The sequence below is a fragment of the Pteropus vampyrus genome, unplaced genomic scaffold (genome assembly GCF_000151845.1).
Source record: "Pteropus vampyrus isolate Shadow unplaced genomic scaffold, Pvam_2.0 Scaffold631, whole genome shotgun sequence".
In the NCBI taxonomy this organism is placed as follows: Eukaryota; Metazoa; Chordata; class Mammalia; order Chiroptera; family Pteropodidae; genus Pteropus; species Pteropus vampyrus.
This window is the reverse complement of record NW_011889412.1, coordinates 71134-78466: the sequence shown is the minus strand read 5'-3', so window position 1 is coordinate 78466 and position 7333 is coordinate 71134.

Genomic DNA, 7333 nt, shown 5'->3' with positions numbered 1-7333 from the left:
AATTAACAGCAACCAATATTATTATCATGTTTTCAGTTTTCCGTATGGGCCATGCTCTCTTAGATCTATGTGCCTTTGGACTCACAGTTCCCTGTGTGTTTCATCATTCTGTATTTCTCATTTGCTTGCTCTTAGAGCATTAGGTCTTTCAAAGTCACCCAGATTTGCTTCAAGATTTAGCACAAGTGTCACTTCTACTGTGAAGCTTTATTGGCCTCCATACACAAGTTTGATGTTCCTTCTGCTGTGTTCTGGTAGCTCCTTTTACATACTTTTATATTATGTGGCATTTATTCACTCAACATTCATTCAACAAACATAATGAAAAATTTCACTCTTTCAGGCATTGGAGATCTATCAATGAACAAAACAGGCAAAAGTTCTCACCTTCATGGGGTGGAGGGAGACTGACATAAACAACATAAATAGATAAATTATATAGGATGTTAGAATGTGATAAGTACAATGAAAAGGGGGAGTGTAAGGGGAGTTGGGCATGTGTGTGTCTTGAAATTTTAAATAAGGAAAATCAGGTCGGCCATATTTATTACACTGCATAATGGTTATCTGCTTGCTTTTTCTGTCTCTGCAACTAGACTATAGCTACTTGAAAGCAGAGACTGTGTCTTATTCTTTTTGTAGCTTCAGCACCTAGCATAGTAGTAAACATTTTGTAATGCTTGTGGAATAAGTTATGGAATAAATTGAATAAACAGAATACAAGAGACCGACTTGAAAGACTTTTGATGTCAATGAAGTTTTTAAAAAGATAGTGCATATACATGGAAAAATATATAGTAAAAATTAATTTTTCTTCTACCCCTGGACTCAGGCTTCCAAAATCCTTCACAAAGGCATCCACTGTTACTTGTTTCTTATGTATCACTCTAGAGATTATGTCTGTCTTTCTGTCTGTCTATCTATCTATCTATCTATCTATCTACCTACCTACCTACCTTCAATTATAAGTACTATCTTGAGAATCATTGTATTTCAGTATATTAAGAATTGTCACATTTTAAAATATAGCTGTATGGTGTCTGTATGGACATATCAGAATACATTTCACCAGGTTTCAGCTGACGGATATGTAAGTAGTAGTGAAGATATTTTGGTGAGCCACTCAACTAGTTAAGAAGTCAGATTGCACTGTGAGTCTGGTGATCAAATTTTTAATGCTTAACTAAGTCAATAGCTTCCCATGGGGAGGAGGCCAGGCTCTCTACCTCTGCATATATATTTAATTTCACCACAACCCTATGAGGTTATTAAAATGCTCACATTACAAAGAAGAAACCTGAGGTTTTCAGAGGTTAGATAATTTGCCCAAGGTCACACATCTTAGAAGCCGGGAGCAGGCCTGCTTGACTCCAAAGGCTATGTTTTTTCTGCCACTGGAATTTTCGGTACCTCTACTAGGGATGAAGTAAAGAGGATTTATACAGATGGCCTGGTGGACCGTCTTGGATGATCTTTGAGATTTTTTAAGAATATGGAAATGCTCTGACACTGTGCCACCCTCCCACCATCCAATTCTCTGCCCTTTTCTGTCTGGCTTTGTGCCCTAGGAGACTGACCCCTGTACCGACTGGGTGGTTTTGCCCTCTTGTTGCTGGTCAGCTTTGCCCAAAGGAAGATATTGACATGAGACTGAAGGATGGGGGAGAGAGAGATCAATGTGTTTCTTTCCCACTCCCCCCGTGCTCTGGCACCTTGGTTTTAGGGGTGTCCTGTTATTACGATAGTTATGGCTGGGTGTCCCCTCCTCCCTGTGTCTACCTATCAATGGACTCTGTGACATAATTTCTGCCTTTTACCCAAATATCTTCCCTCTCTTTTTAGTCTTTGGATGCTTCAACATTATTTGGTTCCTATAACCATGCCTGTGCTTGTAAGTAGTATGTATTAAAAGTCTCTTTGGATGAACCATTGGAATTAGGGTTTCTTTCCTGTTATGACCCTATTATAAATACCATTTTAAGATGTTATTTCTTCTAGGAGATGCTTAAAGACCTGATACTACAAGACTCAATGAAATTTATCTTTAATGGAAAAATTTCAGGTTAGTAGGATGAGCTATTTGGAGCTAATGTAAACCTTTTTACTTTCAAATTCTGTCTACTTGGCAGGAGCCTGTTTGGCCAAGTGCTGAGATCTGCTCTGCTGTTGGTATATGAGATTGTACATGGATTTTTTTTGGGGGGTGGGGGGTCATTGTTCTGTTTCTCATAATTTTATGTATGTGTCACCAGGCATTCAACACTTTCACAGCCTACACACACACAGACACTTTTTTTCCCTTCAGAATTCCTGAAGAGATCTATAAGTTATCTATAACTGCATAACAAATTATCTCAAAATTTAGCAGCTTAAAGTATCATTTATTGATTTTAAATAATCCCACGATTTCTGTGAAAGTGACTTGGGTAGTTCTGGCTCCAGGTCTTTCAGGAAGTTACAGTCAAGCTGTTGGCCAGCACTGAAGGTGTCTGAGGCTCTCCTGGAGCAGATACAGTTCCAGGCTTACTCACATCATTGTTGGCAGGCTTCTGTTCCTTGCTGGCTGCTGGATAGACATCTTTGTTCCTTACCAGATAGGCCTCTCCATAGGCTTCTTGAGTGTCCTCATGACTTGCTACCTGGTTTCTCCCAGAGCAAGAGATCTAAGAGATCCATAGTCTTTTAAAACCTAATATTGAAAGTGACATACCATCGCTTTTGCTGTATTTTATTGGTTGCACAGACTAGCCCTGGAACAAGGTGGTAGGGGATGACATAGGGTGTAAATAGCAGGTGATGGAGAATACTGGGGGTAAATTTCAGAGGCTGTCTACCTCAAGAGAGAAGAAGGTACTGTGGTTTTTATTGTACCTAGCTACCTACCAGAGCTCAAGAGGGTGTTTGTGTAATATCAAAAGAAAGACAAAATGAGGTAAGCTGATCATTGATCACAATATGCATAAAAACATGCATTTTTATTACAAAGGTGAGATGAAACTTAGGATATTGAAAGAAATTTAGAACTCATAGCTCCTTAGTTTTTGTTTGTTTATTTGTTTTTCTGTAAATTTAACTTCCTAATTTTAAAATCGAAAAATATTACCAATACATTTTTAAGATGTTAAAATATCATTGGTCCCTGGAACATTGCTTTGTAACTACTCTGTATATAGGAAGTTTGCATAATATTGTTCTGTCAATTGCTATCTTATGGTCCATCAGTTCTTAATCTTCTGTGGCAACGAGTCATGGACTGGACTGCTTTGACAAGTGTTGCCAGTAATGGAATCCAGTGATAGTGGTGGCATGCTGCCTGTACTGCAGATTTATTTAATGGCATGATCTGGGGGCACTGTTTCTTTCCTGTGTAGTCCTGAGTCTGGCCCTCATTCTGTAAACCATCCCACACATTTTTTTTTTTTTGGCAGTACTTTGTGTATTTATATTGGCAAATCTTTGGGAATATTTATGTAATGGCTTCTGAAGGTACTATGCCAGGGAAAGTGGAACACAATTTAGATTGAAGCAAATTCATTGATATGGTCACACTTACTGGTTGGTTTAGATTTGGTTTCTTTTTAATTGTGATAAAATATACATAACATAAAAATTTACCATCTTAACCATTTCTAGGTGTGCAGCTCAGTGGTATGAAGTTACATGCACATTGTTATGCAACCGTCACTACCATCCATCTCCCAAACTCTTTTCATCTTGCAAAACTCAAACTCTGTATCCATTAAATAGTAAATCTCTCCTTGCCTCCATAGCCTTTTTAAAATTGTTGTAAAAAAAACATAGAATTTACCATCTTAAACATTTTAAGTGTTTTGTTCAGCTGTGTTAAGTATATTCATATTGTTGTGAAACAGATCTCCAGAACTTGCTTATCTTGCAAATCTGGAACTCTCTACCCATTAAACAATCCACCTCAGTTTCCTCCCAGCCCCTGCTAACTACCATTCTACTTCTGGTTTTTGTGAATTTGACTAGATAACTCATGTAACATTTTCTTTGTGATTTCCATTGCAATTATGTAAAACATTTTAAAGTTATAGCATTTTATTTTAAAGTGATAACAGTTTAACTTCAATTGCACACAAAAACTCTACTCCTTTACAACTCCACCCCCATTCTTTGTGTTATTGCTGTCGTAAATTATATTTTTATATATGTATACCTGTTAGCATAGATTTATAGTTTTCTTTAATGTTTTTGCCATTTAAATTCTGTGTACCAAAATTACAATACTATATTTACAACAGGTTACTGTATTTACAACACGAAATGTATAAAAATATTTCTCCAGTAAAGGTAAATACATGGAAATATTGAAGTTATGTTGTTATCAGTTTAAAATAGAATTCTATAACTTTAATTGCAATGGTAACTTGAAGGATTCTTTAATAAGTCTTGTCTAGTGGTAATAAATTCCTTCAGCTTTTGTTTATCTGGAAAAGTCTTAATTTCTCCTTAATTGTTGAAAGACAATGTTGCTGAATACAGTATTCTTGGCTGACAGATTTTTTTCCTTTTAGCACTTTCCATATATCATGCTACTTTGTACTTGTCTGCAAAGTATCTGCTGAGAAATTCACTGATAATCTTATGGAACCTCATTTGTATGTCACAAATTGCTTTTCTGTTGCTGCTTTCAAGATTCTCTCTCTATCTTTGACTTTAGACAGTTTGATTGTTATGTGTCCCAGTGTGGTTCTCTTAGGGTTTGTCCTAGTTGGAGTTTTTTAAGTTTCTTGAATCCATATGTCCATTTCTTTCCTTAGATTTTGTAAGTTTTATCTATTATTTCTTCAAATAAGCTTTGAACTCTTTTATTTCTCTCTGTCTCTTTCTGGGATTCTCTAATATGTATATTAGTCCTCTTGATAGTGTCCCATAAATACCTTATGCTTTCTTTACTTTTCTTCATTCTTTTTACTCCACTGACTCAATGATTTCAAATGACTTGTCTTCAAGTTCACTATTCTTTCTACTGACTTATCAAGTCTGATGTTGAACTCTTGTAATAATTGTTTTTAGTACTGTTATTGTACCTTTAAGCTCCAGAGTTTCTGTTTGGTTCTTTTTAATAGTTTTTATCTTTTTGTTAATATTCCTATTTTGTTCATGCATTGTTTTCCTGATTACTTTTAGTTGTCTACTTTTGTTCTCTTTTTGGCTCATTGAGCATCTTTGTGGTAGTTATTTTAAATTCTTTGTCAGACAGCTCATAGATCTGTGTTTCTGAAGTTTTATTTTGGTCCCTTGATTGGTCCCTGTTTCTGTGTTTCTTTGTTTGCCTTGTAATCTTTTACTAAAATTTGGGAATTTAAAAAAACAACCACTTCTCTCAGTCCTTGCATATTGGCTTTATGCACTGGAAGATCTTTGCCAATCAACTCAGTTGCAGGTTCTAGGACATTTCAAACCCTTTCTGGTCTATTGCTCCCCCTGGTGTCTACCTACAGTTCTGCAGCTCTAACAAGCTATTTGCCTCTGTTTTCAGTGGCTTCCAAACTCTGGTGCCAGTCCTTCAGTGGTCCAAGTTAGGCAAGATAGAAACTAGTCCCTTGGGTAACCCCACAGACAAGTTAAAATATTGGACACATGGTCTATTCTTTTGTTTCTGTCCTAAGGAAGAGCCCAGGTATGAGGGATTTTCTCTTGGTTGCTCAGCACTATACTGCACTTGGGAAGAGAAGGGATGGGTGTGCCGAATGCTGCAAATTTTCCTACCTCTTTTGTTGGAATCCCTTCTTTGTTTTAAAATGACCTGGGTACTGTAGCTTCTTGATTGGTCTCTAGAGTTCTCACAGAGGTATTTTAGTTTGTATATTTTTAACCTGGTGTCTCTATGGGGAAGGAAGGAGGACCTGTAGCTTCTTAGTTCACCATCTTATATCACTTCTCTCTTTTAATCAATCCTTTTTCTACTCAGATCAGTCAAATTTGAGTACCTGACTGGTACAATATATTTTCCATGGTGTCATGATGTTTGAAATTATCAAGGTTTAATGAAAGAATGTGGCATTTCAGACCCAGTAAGCGAGAGCTATTTTTCTGAACAGGTGGCTGTTCCTGTGCACCTCAGATCATTCCCTTTACTACCACAAATGTTTGGATTGTGTGGGACCACTCTGGTTTTCTTGTGATGACTGCATAGTGTAGGCTCATAATCACGGAGCTGCTGAAGATAGCCAGATTCCGTCCCCTTCTCTTGTACTCAAGATCTCTTCAGATCTGCAGAATAGCATCTAAACTGCAGATTCTGCTGCTGTTACAACAGACTGTCACCAGCCAAGCTTATCATCCATTATTTATTTTCTTCCCTTAAGTTTTAGAGGCTGTCAATAAATTCAGGGCTGAAACGTGGGGCTGGGAGGGAGGTATTTAGACATAGGGAGAAGTACGGCAGAGAAAAAGAATTGGGATGAACAGATAGCTTCATTTATACTTATTTCTCTTACATGTACCAGATAAAATATCTGATCTTGAAATTCAGGGTTCTCTGAACCTTTTTAATGAATCGAAATTCAAGCTCATTGGTAGGATTAAGAAGGCTGCTTAAGGCTCAATTTAAGAGAAAAACACGTGAAAGCAAATATTATACCACATAGATGGAGTTTATTAACAATTTCCCTTTCTTTACCTCTTTCATTTTTCTCTCCTTCCAGTTTTTCTTTACTTTTATTTTCCAGTATATAAGTTTGCATTATAGTTGATAGATCTGTTCTGTGTCCATTGAGTACCTTTCTGTGCTGAGAAGGCAAGGCACTACATTGTTTTGAGTTGGCTATTATTTAATTCACAAAGTAGTAGCGTTATCAGGGCCACCTTATAGTAGATGGGGGAAAATCCAGAGAAGAGTTCAGAATAAAAGCAGATAGACCTGAAAATGGGGCTGGGAAGGCAGTGCAAAGGTATTGTAGGAGTTGAGGGCTATCAGACAGCTAGGGGACAAGTACAAAAGGGCAAGCCAAGTGTTCATTTCCAAATCTTAGTGTATTAGCTTGAAGACTTTAGGTAGCACCATGCTCAGGATTTACTTAAAAAAATTTTTTTTTTAATTATAGTGGCCTGTATTACCAATCCTCTTTCAGTTTTTTTTTTAAAGCCAGAGAAAAAGTAAGTGTTGTTTTACTTTTTTGTTTTTGTTTTTGTTTTGTTGTTGTTTTGTTTATTTGTTTGTTTATCCTGGTAACTTTGGGCTCTATAGTTCCTCCTGAGCACTGAGAAAGAAATCCAGCTAGCCTCGCATTTCTGGAGCCAATAGACTATTGCTTGGTGAAGCAGAGCCTCCTGCTGGCAAAAGTGGCTTCTGTTGTACAGGCCC